Source organism: Ambystoma mexicanum, chromosome 2p, assembly GCF_040938575.1.
Source record: "Ambystoma mexicanum isolate Mex_15411 chromosome 2p, UKY_AmexF1_1, whole genome shotgun sequence".
Taxonomy (NCBI): Eukaryota; Metazoa; Chordata; class Amphibia; order Caudata; family Ambystomatidae; genus Ambystoma; species Ambystoma mexicanum.
In genome coordinates this window covers 96,134,113-96,157,133 of record NC_090923.1, presented here as the reverse complement: position 1 = coordinate 96,157,133, position 23,021 = coordinate 96,134,113, and the positions used below count along the sequence as shown (strand labels likewise).

The 23,021-nt window shown below is 42.9% G+C and overlaps 1 long non-coding RNA gene and 1 pseudogene across 1 annotated transcript in view; both read left to right on the top strand.

Moving 5' to 3' along the window:
- LOC138565837 (uncharacterized) overlaps nucleotides 1–23,021 on the top strand; it is a 123,428-nt gene that overhangs the window by 75,711 nt on the left and 24,696 nt on the right. The window lies entirely within an intron of this gene.
- LOC138566090 (receptor-binding cancer antigen expressed on SiSo cells pseudogene) lies at nucleotides 16,169–17,049 on the top strand (annotated as a pseudogene).

Sequence of the window (23,021 nt, the reverse complement as noted above, 5' to 3'; positions counted from 1 at the left end):
GGCAATACTGATTAGAAAAGCGTGTAATCATACAATTCTACATAAAGGGCCTCATTACGAGTTAGGAGGTAGCATGGCTGCCTCTGAACTCGGGTCCGGGTCCATGGTCCCTGAATGGGGAAATACCGGGCCATTCCGACTTTGGAGGTCCCGGTATTTCCCCATTCAGGGAACCTGGGCCTGGACCATCCCCATTCTCATTTGAGCCCCCGTAGGGCTCAATGGGAATGGGGAGGGAGCTAACAACAAGCCCGTCAATAACGGTCCCTGGTCCCCTCGCGGAAACCAGACGTCCAAAGCGGGTCCCGCTAGGGGACCTCGTAATAGGGCAGAATGGGTTTAACGGCACCAACACCTTTACCAGCGCCGTTAAACCCATTCCGCCAGGGTCCTAATGAGGCCCAAAGAGTATGATGCTAGAGGAAGATGGGCACTAGTTAAAGTACAAATGAATATCCTGATTATTTCCATTGTCAACATTTACGGTCCCACTAATTCGGATCCCTTGTTTTGGGGTGATATGAAAAAAATATGAATGCAGTCTATCTTACCGAATTTGCTCGTATCTGTAGATTTTAACAACATTAATAGAGAAGATCAATTTGTAAATTTAATAGCAGCAAAAAACACAAGGAGTTTCTCCATTGTGTATCAAAGCAGGTTTAGTAGATTCTTGGAGACTAGTTCATCCCACTGATTTTCACCTTTCATTCTTTTCCTCATAATGCAAGGTCCTGTATCAATTATATTTGCATTTCTAAATCCTTTTCTGCTATTATTGGTGGGGCCAGTAATACTGGACCATGTCCCAGTAATCACAACCATAAAGGTTACTAATATGGGCAAAGGCTCCAACAGAAGGAAATGCAATAATTCTTTATTACAAGATTATAGATTTGTAGATTCATTCCTCAAATTCCATCAAAATATTTTCGAAGTGAACAAAGATGCTGATACCTCACCAGTTAATAATTGGGACACTTACAAAGAAGCATTAAAAGGTCATGTTAAATAATTTGTTGCCAAAAAGAAAAAGAATTGAAGAAAGACCTAGATAACCTATTTAGCCAACTGCATAGACGTGAAAATTTATACAATTTCACAGTAGGTGATAACTTGTTTAGAGAAATATTATCTTTATGTTTCACTATTGACAAAAAGATAACAGACCAAGCTTATGGAAATGTACTTAAATATAAATAAAACATGTATCATACCTAAGAGTTAGGAAAGAAAGATCTAAAATGCAATCTATCAAAAATTATTCTGGAGTGCTAATAACTTCTGAAAAAGCTATTTTACATGTCTTCACTACATTTTACAATCACCTATACTCTTTAGATCATACAGACTCATGCACCTGATTTCAATACTTTCTTTAGTCAATTAAAAAGAAACCCTCATTAGATGATCCCATACGGGTAAAGCACCAGGACCAGATGAGCTATATGTAGAGTTTTTTAGACATTTTGCTTCCACTTTCACCCCAAAATTAAATATCTTTTCAAAATGGAAGATCATCGGGCACGTTTACTGAAGTTCTCTTTCCGAAACAGGATAAGGATATTGAATTACCTAAAAATAACAGCCAATGTCATTAATTAGTATGCAATGTAAAATCTTCGCAAACATTTTGTCCAACAGAAATGAAGTTTTCTCTTCAAACCAGATCATGGAAGAAATGTATCACCCAATGCTAGTTTATTTATGGAAATTATTCATATTATTAATAAAATTAAATCGTTATCTGATAGTTATAGTTATATTACAATAGCTGTGGATGTGGAAAAGCTTTTGATTGGGTTTAGGGGGAGTATCTCTTTTAACCGCAAAGATGGAATGGCATTGGGAGTGGTTTTGTTTCCCTGGTTAAACTCTTAGAGTATGGTTTACTTTTTTTCTTCTTTTTTTAACTCTTTATTTAATATTTACAGAAAAAGAGCATAAACCATTGTAACAGTGAACAATGTAATCCTAAAGTTAAAAATCCTGTCAAAGGCAATTACATCAAGACAATTAAGTAATTTCACAGAATCAAGTACACATTACATGAATCAGAACAAAATTCAACTTTTCCTAACCACATTCATCTCAACAATAAAATCAACTGTGTACATCAGACAACAACACAAGACGAACAATCACACAACAGAAAACAATACACAAATCACTACACTCCTGTAATGCGAAAACCGACCCGACACACATTTTTACTGCTCAGAATTCGTCTCACCAACTGCAACCACTTACAAGTCAACGAAATATTCACCCACCATACAAGATGTTAAAAGGTGTCCAGAGATCAAAATAACTGTCTTAGAAAAATAACTTTCTCAAACTCAGATAACATCAGCACATCACTCACCCAATTATCCACCTGTGTTTTTTTTTCCTTGCCTTCCACACTCTCAGTATCAGTTTTGCTGTCACCACTAGTACTTTGTCAAGCTAATGACTATGTTGTTGAGCAACTTCACACCGCCCCCTACTAGAAAACAAAAGAGCTTGCAAAGGCATCCTTGGAATGTTTATCAATAGTATTGTGTCTAACCTCTGTAGTACACCCCTAGAACAGCTCCATAGCATATGAATAAGCATGCCCCTCCCCCTTCCACACCCCCAACAAACATGATTCTCAGTCAGATCCAAACTGCACATACGTACCGGTGTCCAATATAGACATCCTAAAGTTTTCTGATGTATGAGTCTCAACTTAGGTCAAATTTACTTATATAACCCACACGCCACATTTGTCCCCACTCACTATCTGTAATTCTACATCCTAAATCTTCCTCCCATGTCTCCATCAACTTTTTTTTCAAGATTCACCAACAGACTGACCCACAGGCATTAGATTCAAGTAAGTGGATACCATACGTGGTAAAGATCAAAAGGGCTTCAAGTTCTCTAAACCTACCTTCTCTCTCTATTTCTCACACCAAATACCTGTTGCAATTCCTAAAAGGGTAATATCTGTCCATCTCGTAATGCATCCCCTATATCTAAAATCCCTTTAGAGATCTAGCTATGCCAGTTTAAGGTCTTATTTGAAATTTGCAGACTAGGATTGTGCCAAATAGAAGCCTTACAAGGTAAATATAGGTTCCCATTCAAATTGAGCAAGTGCTTCTCTGGTCACAACAGTAGATGGTAATTTTTCAATTACTCCAGGTATTTCCCCATTGAATAAATGTTGTTCAACTTGAGTAGGGGCATTCAATCTCTTTCAATCGACAGCTCTATTGGCTCATGTCCATTCTCAGGTAATATATAGTGCTGCTTTCTTAAATACAAACCCTCTATAATGCTTCTCAAGATATGGATAACCAAAACCCCCCTCCTTAGTACTACGTCATAAAATGAATGTAGGAATCTTCAGTCTTTTTTTCTCACCATAAGAAAAAACCGGAAAAATTAGATCAATCATTTTTATTATTTTCTTTGAGAAATTCAGGGGTAAAGATTGCATAACATAGAGTGCTTTTGGTAGGAGAGACAATTGCCCTAATCTTTGCCCAGATCCCCAAGGTTAACCTTTTCCTTATGTCGCTCTTCAGAATCTCTACCAATTATTATTTTTTGGATAATTTTATTTATTATTGCAGAATAAACCGTACAAAAGAAAGGTGACATCAACATATGAATAACTTCAGGGATTTGCACTCAGATTACAAAATGCATAAGTGAATCAAACAATCAAATGTAACAATGTTGAGATACATAAAAGCATATGCTTAATAAACTACTACAAATCTCTATCCCACCGTAAAATTCTAAAAACTGACTACAACAGACAATACATATACACACAATGGGAGTTCACCAGAGCAAATATTCAAAAGCATGTTTAAATGCAATTTGTTTATAGTGGTCGGCCCCTATTTTGGCTCAACCATGACATCAATTGCTGATTTAATCTTGACAAACGGCACACATAAACATTATATAAAAATGTATGAATCGTTTTATTACATTCTATCGCAGAAGCCATTAATTCATATCGCTCCACATCCAAAAAGGTAGTCTTGCCATTTTCAATTCATAAATTCATGATTAATCATGATAACTCACAATTTAACATAAACCGTCTACATGTACACAGATATGTGATGTAATGTCTCTAATGTGTCATTTGAAAATAAAGAGACCCAACATTGTTCCCGATTTCAAGTGCAATACATATATTCTTTAAGCACCTATGCAAAATGCATTTGGTCCGAAGCTGTTCATCAATAATTCTGTGTCAAACTCTCCATGTATTCAGTTTTGTTGAACAAGAACATAGATCAACATTTAGGCATAACACAAGGATTTAGGATCCCAAAATATTCAATTGCATTGGTTCCATACATAACAAATACCTGTCCTATTCTGTCCATGTCTAACCATCTATAACAGGTAACATTTTTGCCCATGTCCTGTGAATGCCCAGTACGATCTGAACACACATCCCAAGTCTACGTCTTCAGTATAGCCCCCACGCAGTTCACGGTCCATATTCAATTGCCTGTGTGTGGGAACATGCCGTTTCGGCAGATGTCAAATTCCACTGCCTTCATCAGGACCCCAAAGAAAGTTGGAGCTTGAGTGTAGAGATGGTTGTATTATCCATCATTGAAAGCGGAGCTGGTGTATAAAAATCCCAGCCACTCTATTTCTCCAAAAACGGTGTCATCATGGGTCCTTATTCCCCTCTGGCGTACAACAGACAATACAACATCAATAAACACAACACAAAATACTATATAGAAATGACAACAATCCTCCAATTACTTCATATAGAAAATAAATAACATGGTTAATGAGCATCAACTATATAATTCATTAAAAGAACCCTGTGTTCGAAGATAATGCTCCTCTCGCTTCTGTTTCATTAACATCACTTTCTCATAGCAAGACAAAGTACGGACATCTAACCACATTTGGCTTTTTTCTTGATTTCCAAACTTTTAATATTTGTTTAGTCGCTATTGCCAATACCCTGTTGATCCATCCGGTTCTTGCTTTGACCTTATCTCCTCTCTCCTTGCTTGATAACAAAGTCGTCGAAAAACATGTACGTGGTAGCAAGTCCTCCAGTATAATATCAAATCTATTCAGGACTTCACTCCAAAAGGCGGAGCATATCCATAGCATATGAAGCAAGGTACCCTCATGAAGACCACACTCCCAACAGACATCATTATCTAATAGTCCTAGTTTGGACCTTCGAGCAGGTGTCCAACACAATCTACATAGAATCCTTTGCCTAACATACCTTAGACCCAAATCCATTTTCAATTGCACACCTACATGATGCAGAATCTCCCATTCTTTACTCGGAATGTCCATACCCAGTTCCTCCACCCAAGCCTGGCGAAGTTTTTCCCACACTTCCCTATGCGAGTCTTCCATTGGCATTAGTCTCATGTACGTTGAGACAGCACATGGAAGAGAACGGACAACCTCACAGACCGCGGGTCTCTCTTTCATGGGATCCCCTTGCATTCCCTGCCGTTCAGTCAAAAGAACCTTTAGATCCCCATAACGTGATTGTTCCCTACCCCCTATCCAGAAAGATTCTCTAAGACCTTCAAAGGAAATCATATGACTGCATTTCCAGACATCACATATCCTCAGTATACCTTTTTGATCCAGCTTACTCAAAGTTTTATTAGCTGTCTGTAGACCTGCAATATACCATAGGGATGCATCATACTGTATCCAGATGATTTCCCCTTTGACTGCCATAACGTTTTGTAAGACCACTCTAGTAGTACTCATGGTGGGTAATCTCACTGTGGAATTTGGCATCTTAGACACAGAGTACATAATCCGTGGGGCATAAGGTGAGAATTGCTCACTCTCAATAATCTGCCAGTATGGGACATATTCGCTAGCTTCAGAGAAATAAAAACATTTTTTAAAAACAAACCCAGTGCAATATTTCACTAATTTAGGGTACCCAAACCCCCCTTCCTTCACAGAGTGTGTTAAAATGTGTTTAGAATTCTTGTTACCTTCCCCCCAAAGGAACTCTTGAAAGATCTTATCAACTCTACCGATGACCTTCTTGGTGAATTTCAGGGGGATGGACTGAATAATCTAGTGTACTTTCGGTAAAAGAACCATTTTGATAGCATTCCTTTTTGCCAAAAGTCCCATCAATAAGCAACCCCATTTAGATAAATCTCTCTGGATCTTTTTAAAGATTTGTGAAATGTTATGTTATACCATTTTTTCAGGTCATGGTCTAAGTAAATCCCCAAATATCTTATTTCCCCATCTCCCACTGACAATTCCAAGAACCCATATTGCTCCTTGGATGGCCAACATCTAGGGGAAAGACCACTGTCTTCCCCCAGTTTATCTTATGGCCAGACAATGATCCCACTTCTTGAATCATGCATTTCAACTTTTCACTCCCTTCCAGCGGGTTTGTCAAAATGATAGTCATATCATCTGCATAGCAGAAGATTTTAATTTCAATACCCCCAAATTTAAGTCTGTGTAGGCTCTGCTCCTGTTTTATATATACATTCAACTGTTCTATTGCTAAGTTAAATAGGTATGGCGACAACGGGCAGCCCTCTCTAGTGCCTCTGGACAGGGAAAATGGAGAAGGCATAACACAATTGACCCAAACTATAGTACTAATAGATGAGTTCAGCATTTTAATAACTCTTATAAAGGTATCCCCGAAAACCATTTCCCTAAGTGTACGATCCAAGAAGGTCCAGTTAACCCGATTAAAGGCCTTTTCCGCAGCCATAAAAATGAGAAGCGCATTTTGAACCTTTTCCTTCGGGAGTCCCATTACATCTATTAGTGTCCTCACATGGTCATACCCATATCTGCCCATCATAAAGCCAACTTGGCATCTACTAATCAGGTCTCCAATACATTTTCCAACCGATTAGAAATTATTCTTGTGAATATAATTAGATCAATGTTTAATAATGATACAGGTCTATAATTTTCACATTTTTTATGGTCTTTGCCTGGTTTCAGGATCACCACAATGCAAGCTTCTTTCATCGTAGGGCATGCAATCCCATCAGACATAAAACCATTATATAGAGTACATAATAACAGTGACAACACGTTACCCAGTGCCCGGTAAAACTCAACCGGAAGACCGTCCAAGCCTGGTGATTTACCTGTATTAAGCTGTTTGATGGCCATCATTATATCTTCCCCTGTAATGGGTCCATCAACCGCTACAGCTTGGTCATCAGTCAGCCTTGGCAGAGTAATTTTATCAAAACACCTATCCATATCTGCAGATGCTGGGATTTGATCTTCCCTGTATAGTGACTCAAAGAAATTCCTAAAACTTTCACAAATCTCACTTTTCTTAATGGTATGTTCTCCCACACCTCCCTCTACTTTCTGCACAAAGGAGTTGTCAGTTAAACAACGCAACCTATTTGCTAATAGCTTACCATTTTTATCCCCTCGCTCCCAGAATTTCTGCCTCATGAAAAACATACCTCTCTCAAACTGGGAATCCATCTCCTGTTTAAGGCATTCCCTTAATCTATCCACACTAGCCTTATCCTTGCTACTCCTTGTCAACTGATATTTCTTCTGACGGGTATTCAACTAACTCTCTAGCCTCTTAAGTTCAAACATCCCCTTTTTCCTCATGCGGGCTGTGATGTTGATCAGCTCCCTCCTAATCGATGCCTTTAAACTATCCCAAACCATTAAGTTAGATGCAGATCCTTCATTTATGCTAAAGAAATTCTTAGTAAACTCTTGCAGAGACTCAAGTACTCCTTGTTCCTGCAATATATAAGGCTTTAAGCGCCACTTAGTAATTCCAGACCATTCCATTCGCATGTTCAGCCGCATCATCATTAAGGAGTGATCTGAAATACCTCTTTCCTAAATTTCTACATTGGAAACACTTTCAACAAGCCTATCCGAAATTAGGAAATAATCAATCCTTGAGTATGAATCGGGGACCGGTGAAAAAAAAGGAAAAGTCATTCATCCCCGGATTCATGAATCTCCAAACATCAACTAAGTCCAGGCTATGTAAGAACTCATTAAACACTTTGCTCGTGCTCTCCGCAGTCTATCTGCAGTAGGCAGAGCGGTCCATTCTTCCATCAAGAAACAATTGCCTTCGCCTCCCAGGACCATATGCTCCCCATTCATTTTGCCCAAAAGTGTCAACATCTTCTTAAAGAAATCACTTCCACCTGTACACGGACCATAAATTTACCCTATTGTGATTTATCTGCCGTCATATTTAGCATCTATCAGAATCGCCCTCCCATCCCCATCCATTACTATTTTCTCTATGTTCAGAGTCAGACCCCTGCGTAATAATATGCCCACTCCCATTGATTTGGAACTATGACAGTTTAATACAATTCTAGTAAACAGAGTGTTCTTCAGGAGATGCTTGTGTGTGCAATGTCCGTATTCTCTGTTTTCAACCAGGCCAGAACTTCCCTCCTCTTCTTAGGAATGCTAAGGCCCTTAACATTCCATGAACAGATATTCAGGTCACCCAGCTAATGTCACTTACTGAAATGTATCCAACCACCTATCTCCATCTTCTTTCTTCGAGACAGGACATAAGAGGTCGGGTAGTCTACAGAAGCATGAGAGGAGTCAATCATAACAATATTCCCAAAGATTCAAGCCTAAATGGAGGTGAAATTGCATAACAATGTCCAACTTTAATAAAGCATTTATATATCAGAGGATTACGTATCACAACAGTATGTATAAGACGACACATAACAATGGCATACACAGACAAACCACATTGACATATCAAGTGTATATAGAGCCGCCGCCCAGCAAGGTGATTCTGAGATACAATATATCCCAATTTATTCACATTGAACTCCACCACTTACTTCATATCTTTAATTAGATAGATCCCTAAATATTTCACATCGAATCTGACCATTTGCAATACCAATCAGCGAAATCCCCTCTCCTGCAAATCATGAAGAGTAGAAAAACCTTGTATATTCTGGCACAAAAACGTCTATTTTTATGAATGGCCCTTTATCCCCTTTTTTCATTTAAAGAGGTACCAGACAGGGATGTCGTTTATCTCCAATTCATTTCGCACTAACCCTGGAGCCTTTGTTGGAACTTATTCGAATGAACGAGGATATATTGTGTATTAGATGTGGCAAACCGAAATAAAAATTGCAGCTTATGATGACATTTTGATTCTTTTGAAAAGTCCAAGGGAAACACATCCCAACTTAATGGATACTATTAAAAAATGTTCAGAGTTATCTGGGTACAAATTAAATAAAGACAAATCAGAAATCCTTCCACTCAATTATTTATGTTTCAAGCATGATTTTGCTGATCCTGGTTTTAAGTGGTGTCCTCTATCCATTACATTCTTAGCAATCTCTTTTGTGTCCTCAGATGCAGATCAGCTGCTATGTGGTCCCTGTTATATTTAGCCTAGAATCCATTAAAATGATGTTCACACCAGTAGTTCTGTATCATCTACATATGCTTCACATTCCTTTTCCATCATCTGTTTTGAAACGTATCAATAACATCCTACCAGATTTTCAGTAGGGGTCAGAAGATAAAAAAAGAGAAGCTCTTTCAGTAAATTAAATCATTCTTACATAGAAGGTGGAGTAAGATTTCTTGATTTTAAGTGTTATCATAAGGCCTGCATACTTAAGCAAGCCCAAAAATGGTTTCTCCCGAATGATTATGACCATATATACCAAAATGTGTATTGGTTGAAAAAGACTTAGTCACATCCTTTGATATTAAGTATATGACAGTAGCTCTAAATCGGGGTATTCCAAACCAATTTAGTTGACAATTCTTCTTTTTAGAGAAATAGAGAAACCATCAAAGAATATATCCCATTTCTTATGTGTAATAAAATTATTACCATAAATGGCAGACCTATACTATGGAAACTTGGGCTGAGTATGGGAGTAGCATACATTTATCAAATTATAAATGGAACCGATTTTCCTACTGCTGAGGAATTTATAGTCCTGTCTTTACTTCTAATAATTATGTTAGTTTAATTAATGCCTGCATAGATTGTTTGAACATGAATGGTAATTACAGATTTGTCATGGATACATGGAGTCCCCCTATTTATTTAAAGCGTCTAATTTCTATGCAAGTTTGAACAAAGGGAAGCCTCCAAAACTGAAATGGTCTTCAGAACTGCACTGGGAGACTTATTCTGAAACACAGTTTAATACTTTGTGTGACTATTCACTACCTGTCGTAACTTCTTCCCGAGGGGGAATCCCTTCCCATGAGGCCAAGGAGGTGAGGCTGCTACCCGATAGTTCCCCTGGGGCAGTATAATGAGGGAGGATCTCATGAGGAGGGACTATCCCCCTCAGGAGAAGGACGCCAACTAGATGTAGCCCTTATAGGAACATCACACCCCCACAACGTTAGTCTCTCCTTCCTCTGCTTATCTCTAAATATATAAGTAATCTTTTTGTAGAGACTAGGCCTATGTGCTGTTGTAAAGTAGACTACCTGAAGGTCCTGAAAAGTACTGATATGAAGAAGAACATCAGGTACATAGGTAATCCAAGTACTGGGATGAGATGGCACACAGGAGTAATGAAGAACAATACTAAGAAGGAACTGCACGGTATAGACTTATGCGGAGGCATGGTCCCGCTTACATGGTAAAGACCAATGAAGAACTGCCTGTAAGAGAAACAGTGAAGCATGTTAAGCACAAAGGAGATATGGAGAAGCAGAGGACGGAGCCAAGAACAGTCTGCTCCTGTAGTCAAGAAGACAATGGGACTCCTTCACCTGACAGCGTACAGGCGGTAATGGGAGGCTGGCAGATGGTAACGTGAATGCAAAAAACAGCATCCATACCATTGAAGGACGGGGTAGGAGATCCACAAGGTGAATTAACTGAGATGCAAAAAAGGCCAGACAGCACTCTGAGCAGGAGAAGGCCCCCAGGAAGAACCGGCCATGCATCCCCGCTACAGACAAGATAAGGGAGAGGTGTGGGGACCGGTAGGGGCCAGAAGGAGCAGGAGGCACAAACCCTGTACTGAGATTGTGAGCAGGATTATCTTGCTTGTGTCAGTACTTGGCAAGCGAGGCATCGAAGGGAACCTAAAGAGAGGAGGAGAGAAACCGGTTTTGGGACCCCACCCAAAAAAGCCGATATCAGTCATCTTCCTCATGACAGTACTTGGCAAGGAAATGAACCAAGTGGGCCAAACCAAAGTAGAAGTGAAACAAGGGTTGAAGACCCAACCCAAGAGAGTGATTTTAGTAATCCTGCTGGTGGCAGTACTTGGCAGGGAAGTGGGCCATACCAAACAAGAAGAAAAACAAAGCGTCGAGGACCCAAACCAAGAGAACAATTGTCATCTTCCTCATGGCAGTACTTGGCAGGGAAGTGGACCAAGTGGGCCAAACCAAAGAAGAAGAGAGAAACCAGGGTTGCATACTCTCACAACACTCAGAGTTGGATGTTATAAGTGTGAAACCTTATGAGGAGAAGACCAAGGGAAGGCAGTCATTCCCTCTGGTTGTAAAAGATTGTGTCATCACTACCAAGAGAAGGGAGTCATTCTACTGGTAACGTGGACTGGGGAAGGGAGTCATTGCCCCGGGCTAATTTTAGACTGACACCAAACGCGAGAGGAAGGGAGACAGTGTCCTGGGTTATGAAGTAACTGTTATTTAGCAACTTTATTACCCGGGGAAGGGAGTCATTCCACCAGGTTATTTTAGACTAAGCACTAGGAGAAGGGAGGCATTCTCCTAGCAAAATAAGGGAGCATTATTTTGAACTTTGTGACCTGGGGCAGTGAGCCATTCCGCCAGGTTATTTTAGACTGAACCGCAGGAGAAGGGAGGCATTCTCCTGGCTCACCAACGAGACAATGTGTTGAACCTTGACTGTAACTCTGGAGAAGGAAGGCATTCTTCTGGGAACAACACCGTGCTGCTTTATTTATTAGTTTATGGTGTAAGGAACAGAAGTTAGGTATTCTTGACACAGGTCAGTGGGCATTTTTACTTTAACAGACATCCTGACAGTCACCTTATATCATTAGGTGAGGCAGGGAAACCCCTCTTAGGAATAGGGAAACCTAGGATTTCTCAAATATGCCAGCTTTGTGTCAGAGTCCTTCTTCTGCACCCTTAGAAGTGTCCTGCTCTACTATTTGTTCTAAGGTTAAGGAGGTTAAGGGTTAATGTAACACAGACACTCTATTATCTTATGCATAGAACATCCTACCTCCTTATCCCCTGACAGGTGTGACCGCACCTGTTGACAAGATGACGACTGCATCCTAGAGAAGTGGATCCTTCCAACTCTGAATCTGAGCCACTAAGCTACTCGGATTCGGTAAGCACCGGCATCCGCCTTACATAGTATTCATAACTTCTCTCTGCTAGATCTTTTGCTGACCACGTACATCCTGACACGTTCTTTGTCTGTTTCACTTCTACAGACCACATAGGACCCTCCACTTGTAAAGACACTCCTGTCCTGATGAAGGCCTACACCACTAGAGCTCACCTAGCTCTACGCAAAATGGCCGAAACACTGTCGTGTTGACATGTATTATTTGTTGTTGTTCAACTCTTGATTGTGCCCACACTCTATAGGCCCCTTACCTGTCTATGATTCCACTGAATTCTCTAAGCTTCCTTCCCAAGGAACCTATAGAGAATGAACAAACTGTACAAGTAGATGTCTCAAATATTGACTACTTGATCATTCGTACTTAGGTACTACACTTTGTATGTTCTCAAATGTGAGTGTCTATGTTTTTGAAAAATACCAGTGTATTACTACACCACTGCACTTCAAAATAAAACCCTTTTGTGCAGAAGAACAGTTGCATGAGAATTCTGTGACCACCCAAACAAGGGGTCACCCACTCTGGGTGTAGCAGTGGTTACGCTTCCGCAGAGATCGACCTGACCATGCTCATTCATTTGTTGATATTATTTTACCGACCTGGGCAGAGCAAAGCAGTAACCAGGTACCCTTACGAATACTAGTTTATAGTACAGCCCGCGGCTGAGGGTTTTGTTGCACTCCCCTGGAAACCCAGGGTTGCATCTAAGAGACTATCCAGTCTACAAACTCTGTCTCAACAACATCAAGATGGTTAAAGTGAACATTGTGTCATGCACAGACGATTACTTCAAGAAACTCCTGGACACCACATCCACCCTGAGTAATGAAGACGGCATCCTCACACAGGGCGTGGCCAAGGATGAACTTGAACACATCAACCAGAAAAAGAAGAAACTCATACGGACCAAAATGCATGGCAAATTTATGCTGGAGTACCTCAAAGCTTGCATTATCCTGGAAGGACTGCAGGTAAAGAATATCCCACGGGTATTCACGGACAATCCTAAATTCACAAACATTTTTTGCGGGGTCGGAAACAAATGCAGCCGCGATTGGCTAATCCTTGTCATAGACACAGCAGACGAAGAATGCAAAAAACAAGGAGCAGAACTTCTAGAAATAGAGAGGAAATTCCAAGACGATGCCACAATACAAGACGCAAAGACCAAGCTAGAAAAAGTAGAAGCCGAGTTCTAGAAATTCGAAACAATAACCATTGAGAGAAAAGCGCAGAAATTCAAGAAGGACCTCCAAAATTACGCAGAAGAAAAGACATATCCTTACCTGCGTGATAACTACTATACTGAACTACAGCAACAAGGAAACTACAACAGAAGAAACAGAGGAGTAACCTTCTCAGGCACCTCATCAAGCAGCAGTGGTAGTACATCGGGAGGTTCAGGCAACCAACAACAGCCACAAAAACAACCTTTTTTCCCAGGGGCATGCAACAAGGGCGTCCCAGAAGAAGACCACCACCCCAGGGACAGCAAATGAGGACCAGGCAGTGGTATCAAAACCAACCACAACAGAGAGGATACCAATCTTCAACCTATCCGACCATATAATTTCAGCCGCCGAACAAAACCTGTTGGAAAAAGGGTTGTCCTTCGTACCGGCAGCAAAAGCTCATGCCTTCAACACTGAAGTCGAACTGAAACGCTTTTTCCGGAACATTCGCTTGAAATACTTCTTCGAGGTTTACCTACCAGAACACTCAAACACTATCATGGAACAACCCGAAAGAGGTTCAGACAACACCACAGGCCTCAAAATGAAATCAACATTTATGCCTCCTCCCCACACTATCCCTTGTGAGTTCGAAACACATGAGAAAATGGTCACCAAAGCTGCCCAGAAGGGACTCACACAGCACAACTTCTACGCAGACAACCTACAAACTGATGAAAGAACAGCGTTACGTTCCCTTAAAGACAACCATGACATCACCATCAAACCCGCGGATAAAGGCGGTGGCATCGTCATCCAAAACACCAAGGACTACTACCTGGAATACCTGCGCCTACTGAGTGACATCAACGCCTACCGCCCCTTACAAGTCGACCCCACCAAGAGTCTACAGGATGAGATTTGCAGCCTAACAGACCACGCACCTCGAGAAATTTGGATCTGCGAAGTTGAGAATCTTTTCCTCAATAAAGCTCACCCGCGAATCCCAGCGTTCTACATATTGCCAAAGATACACAAAAACTTACAAAAACCTCCTGGAAGACAGATCGTATCGGGTTGTGACTCCATTTTTGAACCCCTATCAGTCTACACAGACTTCTTCTTGAAACCTTTTGTGAACCAAATGAATTCCTACCTCAAAGACAGCACGGACACCATTCTCATGCTGGGGACTATCAACATGGAACAAGATTACATCTTAGCCTCCCTGGATGTAGAGGCCCTCTACACTTCAATCCCACAACTAGAGGCGTTAGAGGTATTGAAACTCTTTCTGGATAAAAGAAATGACACTGAAACTGTCCCTACAGACTTCATACTAGAATGTGTGAGACTTGCAATGACCGAAAATTTCTTTCTATTCAAAGACCAATTGTACAAACAAATCAAAGGGATCAGCATGGGGGCCACCTTTGCACCAGACATTGCCAACTTGTACATGGCACATTACGAAACCGAAAACGTCATGGCAGACAGTAATCCCTACAGAAACAACATCAAGCTGTGGAAAAGGTACATCGATGATTTGCTCCTCATCTGGCAGGGGAACCAACAAGACCTAACTGCATTCCAGGAATGGCTCAAACTATGCAATCCTCATATCAACTCCACGATGCACTGGGACTTCCACGGGATTGACTTCCTAGACCTCCACATCTACAGGTCAGGAGACTATCTACACACGCAACTATTTCAGAAACCTACAGACCGGAACACCTTACTACACTTTGGAAGCTATCACCCTCAAGGTCTGAAATATAACCTGCCCTAAGGACAGTTCTTGAGGATTAGGAGGAATTTCACCAGCCATGACACATATGAGAAACACGCCACAGATCTACAAAACCACCTTCTCAACAGAGGCTACCTGAGGAAATTCCGTGAAACACGCAAGCAAACGAGCAGCAAACACGGACTGTACTATCTGCCTCACCAAAACCACCAAAAATGAACTGGACAGACTGGTATGTGTGACAACCTACAGTCCCCTCAGCAATTTGATAAAAAAAGACAATCAAGCAGCACTGGCCACTGATCAAGAACACTGGATCTCTCCAAAAAGTGCCCCTTTTTGCCTTCAAGAAAAACCGCAACATCAAAGAGTCACTGGTCCGTACGTTTCTTGAAACTCCAAAACAACCCAATACTCTATGGAATTTACCACCTGTCCAAGGACACTACCGATGTGGCAAATGCATGGCCTGTCAGTTCACCGAGACAACCAAAGTATTCACACACAAAGAGATCTCGTGGACCTTACAGGAACACACGAACTGTAATACCAAACAAGTTATTTACACCATTGAATGCCCATGTGGACTTCTATACGTTGGGAAAACCATGAGAGCTGTGGAGACCCGAATTGGCGAGCACCGGTCTTGTATAAAAAACAAGGTTCCGGACAAACCACTAGTGGAACACTATATTAAGAAGAACCACACCAACATGGATATAAAGTGGTGTGTTTTACAGAAAGTGAACACCACCCGTAGAGGTGGAGACATTGACAAAACCCTGATCAGACTAGAACAGAAATGGGTCCACAAACTACCAACTGTCAAAGAGGGTTTGAACATAACTGTAGAGTGGAAGCATTTCCTGTAAAATATGGCGACAGTATGTATGTCCTCTGACAGAACACCCGTCTACAGCAATATGTTTTATACAATATGGCTGCAGATGGTGCTTCCGGGTGCTCTCCCCCAGCCGGGCCTGCGCTGTTTACACGCTGCTACACTGTGCCATGGCTTCCCCGAGTGGTGGCCTGTGCTGCACCCGGGGATAGGTGGTCTTAGGCTGCAGGGGGAGCACCGCCCCGTTTCAGGCTGGCAGCAGGTGCAGTCCCTCACCACGGCTATTGCACAGTTTCGTCTTTTTAAAATCTGCATTGCATCGCTCTGCTCCTTCTTCAAGAGGTTAATTTGCAGGTCAGGAAGAGGGAGGAAACTCAGTGGAGACCAAATAACTCTACCAAATACTGTAGATTTTTCATCTGTTCCCAAACAGGCAGAAGTAGAAGAATGGAGCTCCTGGGATGAAGATGCACCTGCAAGTGTTAAGGTGTAAGGTGGTAACGGAAATGTGCTGTCACAAATGGATGAAAACGAACCAGACTATTTTAGGGATATGACACCAACCATAAGGAAAACACAGAAAATGATTATTAAAAAAGGAGAACCACTAAGTTTTGCAATCCCGGATGGGAATACACTGTTCTCAAGTAGACTTGCAGCACCTACACTAGATATTCCATTTATGAATCAATCACCTGAGTTGGGAGATTTGAAAACGTGGCAGGAAAACACAAATGCCTGGGAGGAAGAGGATGATGCCTTTCAAGCTGAGGAAGTGCTATGGCAGCAGAAAATAGCGGAAAGAGAGAAACGAACAGCTGAACAACAAAGGAAGAAAATGGAAAAAGAAGTTCAAAGGCTAATGAAAAAAGATCAGAACAAAATTGGTGTGAAACTATCATGAACTGTCGCAATGCTACAGCTGTCTCATCCGGAAGGGGACACAACTCAACTTCACAAAGAATCAAGCATCTTTTTATATTAATTGAAAGTGAAAAGTGTTCTCAGAAGCCGGATGCTCGGGGTTGGTTGTGACAAATCCACACGTTAAAGTATCTTGGACAATTGATAGCTTGGATTATGCCACTTTAGGAAATCCTCCTCTGTGACAATGTTCGAGTGTCCTCCTGGCATGTCCCTGTTATAAACATCACAGTTGCCACAGAGGCTATTGTGATGGTGAAATAAGCATATGTTATTTTGTACTTATTAATTCTTACTGCAATTCATTTTATACCATCTAATTGGGACGATTTCCAAAAGATTACCGTAAAACGCTGGTGGAATTATATATGTCGTACCCATAGAAATGATAAATGTAATGCAAACACATCTGCTCTGTTGGTCAAACATGAAAAGAAGTGGTGTTTCTTTACTGAGTATTTAGGCAACACTAAGCCATAATGAATCCAAACGATAAACTGAAATGTAATTCAGTTCCTATTGCTGTTATCCCGTCTGTCTCTTTTCCTCCCATTTTCTTTCCCTGGGCTGTCTTTTTTTTGTCTCCATGTCTTCAGCACTTATTTGTTCTAGATCAATCGAGACTCTCACAGGCATTCCATTAATATGATCCATGAAAAGAAGTAATACATAAACAGAGTTGATTAGATTTGTACATCTATTAACTTAAATGTTTGCTTACGTCCACATTAAGCTACTATGTTATTAATTTCTGAAATATACTGTTTTTGCTTTTATCATTAAGGGTGTGCTACAGTTGATATACATTAATATATCCTCTTTGTTGTCCCCTTGCCAGACCTATGGACTCAACATATGGTCTCTGTGCTCTCTCCCTTCTCTTCCTCTCCCCTTAATGGTGGCACCCGGTGGGAGGCCCTCCTGGCCTCCTTCCACTCCTCTAAGGTCATCATTAATGTTTAGCAGAATGGTACCATCCTGGTCCAAGGCCCTCAAGCCAACCTTCTCCTCTTTGATAGACAATTTCCGCGCCTCATCAACTTCCTTCCTTCTCCTGCTGTACCCTCTCTTCCATCCATGGCTTCCTTGCCTCCCCCTGCTGTCTTCTCCTTATCCTCTCCTCCTTCCTCTTCTACACCTTCGCAGGGCTTACCTCTGATTTGTACCCCTCCCCGGAAGTCTCTCAAGGACAGCAGCCTTCTCCATATTGCCACTCTAAACTCTTACTCAGCTGTCAAACATTCCTCTGACATCTGCCACCTCCTGGAGTAACTTGACCTCGATCTTCTCAGTCTCACGAGACATGGTTCATGGCCGGCTCTGCACAAGCTTCGACAATCTCCTACCCAATGGCTACAAGATCCTCAGATGCAACCGCTGCGGAGGGGGTGTAGCCCTGATCTTCCCTGAGTGGATTCCTGCCTCTGTCATTCCTACGCAGGCCTACTCCTCTCTCGAAAGCCTCGTCTGCAGGCTCTCTCTCTCTCCTGACCACTCACTTACTGTGGCTACCATCTATCGGCCACCTGGTCAGATCTCCTCCTTCCTCTCCAAGTGGGTGGACCTCTCCTTTTCCCTCCTTGTCTCAACCACTCAACTCCTCCTTCTAGAAGACTTCAACATCCACCTGGATGCCTCCTGTCCTTCCACTGGACTCTTTCATGAGTTCTGCGACTCTCTATCTCTCTCTGTTCTCCCCACTGGCCCAACCCACTCTGCGGGGCATACTCTGGATATTCTGATCTCCTCAGACCTTCCCCTTTCAAGCACTCTCACCACTCCTCTCGCCTGGAGTGATCACTTTCTCCTTTCCTCCCATGGCCAAGCCAACTCCAACACTGCCACATACCTTCTCGGTTATCTGACCTATGAAGCGTGTCAGTTGAGTCTTTCGCCGCCACTTTCTCCCCCCCTTCCCCCAATGGCTGACTCACACCCTGACACAGCCCTTTCCATGCTCCATTCTGCTATATCTGATACGCTTGATGTGTTTGCTCCTGTCATGAGGATCTGCTTGAAACCCAAAGCCAAGTGCAACTCTTGGTACGACTCAGATCTCTTCACCCTGAAACGTAAGTGGAGGGTGGCTGAGAGGAATTGGCGTGCCTCTGGTACATCCTCTGACAAACTAGCCTGCCGCCTGCTCCAAAAGGCAATACCGGCTCTCTGTCTGCATCAAGAAGAGAGCTCACATCCAAGCCTGCATCTCTGTGGCATCTAACAACTTGGCTGAACTCATTAAAATCTGAAAGGAGCTGGCCAATCCTGCTGCAGTCTCTACCTCTCCTGTCCCCTCCCAGGCCCTCTGCTCGGCCCTGGCTTCTCATTTCATCTCTAAAGCTCAGGACATCCTGTCCTCTCTCTCTTCCTCTCCCCCTCCTCCCTCTACTCCCTGCTCTTCCACTGGCCCTTCGTCAGGCCACCTCTCCTCCCTCCTTCTCTGCCTTTCCCCTGTTCTTCTCAGACAAGGTTTCTAGACAAGTCCGATTTATGAAAGTCTCGTCCAAACAGTTTCATCCCTGTTCCTCCAAAACCATTAAGGACCCCATTGACAACCTGGCTCCTGCCTGGCCGACTTCTGCAACCACTCCTTCACCACTGGAGTCTTCCCCTCCCCCTGAAGCACTCCCTTGTGCACCCTCTTCTTAAGAAACATTCTGCTAACCCTTCCTGTCCCGCTTACTATCTCCATCACTCCTTTCCTTAGCAAACTCCTGGAAAAGCGGGTCATCTCCCAGCTTAATCTTGAATCTGTTGGTTGTCTCCATGACCATCATAAGTCTGGCTTCAGAGCTGCCAGAAGCATGGAAACTGCTCTCCTGAACATCTGTGAAGACCTGCTCCCCAACCTTGATTCCAACACCCCCTGTGTCCTCATCTTACTTGATCTCAATTCTGCCTTTGACACGGTCAACCATGCCATCCTGCTCAACCGTCTCCATGATAACCTGGGCATCATGGGTCAAGCCCTGGCTTAGCTAACCTCCTTCCTCTCTGATCGACCCTTCCAGGTCCAACTTGGGTCTTTCCTCTCCTCTATCTCTATCTTTACCTGTGGTGTTCCTCAGGGGTCTAGCCTCTCTCCCTGGCTTTTCAACCAATATCTGGCACTTGCCCACCGCATTGCTGCTCTATGCCCCAACTTTCAGTGCTATGTCCGCCATCCAGGAGTGGTGTGCTGCCAATGATCTCTGCCTTAATGCCAGTAAGACCGAGATTCTCCTCATTGGCACCCCTACTCCTGCCTTTCCTTCCACTCTCTGGCCGGTCGCTCTTGGCCCTCTTCCTGCTCCCACCTGTGAGGCTAAAAACCTTGGGGTCATCTTCGACTCCACACTTTCTTTCTCCTCTCACATCTCTGACGTCTCTAAAAGGTCACACTACCAGCTGCACGTCCTTAGAGGTATTCTTCCTTTCCTCTCCTCCCCCAGAAGCTCACTGTCTCCAGAGCTCTGGTTCTCTCTAGGTTAGACTATTGCAACAGCCTCTTTCTAAATCTGCATGCCTTTACTCTCTGCCCTCTGCAACTCATCAAAAACAGGACCGCAAGATCGTATCGCTTGAGGACTGAAATCTCTGCACTGGCTCCCAGTTGCAGCGAGGATTAAGTTCAAAACCCTCTGCATTGTCCACAAGGCCTTCTGGGGCCTGGGACCTCCATACCTTCAATTCTCTCTTCCTAAATATCTTCCCTCCCGAGCTCTGCACTCATCCACCTCCAACTCCCTTAGGGTCAGTCACTTCTCCAAGCAGCGAGATGGTGGTAGATCTCTTTCTTCTGCTGGGGCCTCCCTCTGGAACAGCCTCCCTGCTTCTCTGAAACTTGAGGAGAACCATCTCCGGTTCCGAAAGCATCCGAAGACCTTCCTCTTTGCTTCTGCTTTCTCTCCTCCTCTCCCCAGCTGAAACGTTGGCTGAAACTGCACTGGTTACCTGGCTACACTCTGATCTCGGGCCCAGGTCCCCTCCTCACCAGTTGCACACCTGCACTGCCCAGCTGGCAATCCCTGCACTCAGAGACTGTTTCTGTATCCCTACAGCCCTTACTAGCACTTGACCCCTGCTTTCTGCACTTACCATTGCACTTGCCACTAGCTGGCCCCACTTTATTTATTGTCTTTATTATTATTATTTATTGTCTTATTATTTCACTCTAATCCTATGTATTGCACTGCCCCGTCCCCTTTTCCCCGCACGTTTCCCTTTCCCTTCTCCCCTGCACTTACGCGATCTCAATTTCACCTGGCCTAGTAGGATTGTTGTCTGTCTTCCCTCTGTTTCCCCTCCCTTGCCTCATCGCACCTTGAAACACCATATCATATCATATCAGATCAAGATATATGTTAATGTTTTGATCCGATTAAAATTAATAACATTTAAAAAAGCACTGGACTCAATTAGCGATAAACATATATGCACCAATGCGTCCAAGACAGAATTTGTCTTGATAATTACAACCACTCCTCTCACTCTCCCTTTTCCCTGGCCAAGCAAGATGGGATCCACTGCTTGACCTGTGCAGACACAGATTGATAGTGCATGCATGCTCAGCTTCTAATGGGTTTGTGTATAGTTTTCAGCCTGCATGTATTTTTGGCTTGGGGATGTACTATTCCCCAATAACATGTACAACCACCCTGCCCTAATATCCCACTTTGTGTTCCCTTTAGACCAAGGTTGTCCAACATACGGCCCGCGGGCCACAATGTGGCCCTCCAAGCCATTTCATGTGGCCCGCAAGGCTGTACAGACAACATTGAACAAATGAAGAAATACACTGGGCCGTGGTGGAGGACTGTTTCTGCCTCTGGTGCCCCTTAAAAGGGGGGGGGCACCAGAGGCAGTAACAGGCCACAGCCCAGTTTATTTATTTGTTCAATGCTTGTCCGGTCCGTGGACCCGATTAATTTATTTATTTCTGCAATGTTGGGTCCGCCCAACAATGCAGAAATAAATTCATTAATCGGGTCCACAGACCCGACAAACATTGAACAAATAAATAAATAAACCGGGCCGTGGTCTGTAACTGCCTCTGGTGCCCCCAGCACCAGAGGCAGTTACAGGCCACGGCCCAGTTTCAGGGGCGCAGAGTATGCGGCTGCTCCGCCCCCCCCAGGCCGGAGAGAAGAGACGCAGTATGGATGGCCCTTTGTTCCATCCATACTGTGTCTCTCTCTGGCGGCCCGGGTAAAAGCCGGGTAAAAAAAATGTTTAAAAATTGTGGGACGGATGCAAAGCAAGATGCTCTTGTTTTGCATCTGTCCCTCAATTTCAAAAAATCGTTTTGGTTCGGGTATACTTCTACATCTGTGTGCACGGATGTAGAGGTACACCCAACCCAAAACGATTTTTAGAAATGGAGGCACAGATGCAAAGCAAGTCTGTCCCTCAATTTCTAAAAAATCGTTTTGGGTTGGGTGTATTTGTACATCTGTGCACCCCTCTTGGCAAGAGGGGTGCACGGATGTAGAGGTACACCCAACCCAAAACGATTTTTTAGAAATTGAGGGACAGATGCAAAGCAAGTCTGTCCCTCAATCTCTAAAAATCGTTTTGGGTTGGATGTATTTGTACATCTGTGCACCCTGCTTGTATTTCTGCAATGTTGGGTCTGATCAATAAACCGGGCCGTGGCGGAGGACTTTTACTGCCTCAGGTGCCCCCTGGAATTGGATTATGCTTCTTTCATTACCACAGAAGTAATGAATGTGTATTACAGAGATAAGTTGGCATATGTATTTGGCACACTGCACATGCTCAGGCAGCATCAATCATGCTTTGTAGAGGACACTGCTGGCCTAAATTGGGAACAGCCAGCATAGACTTGTTGCTACAGAGGCATATTTTGGGCACAACCAGCATGTCAATGTGTTACATCAGTGACAGTGCTGTCTTACACTGTGGACACATTGATCATTAAAATGTGTTGTGTTCTACAATGTTCTTGTCTGCTGTAAGTGACA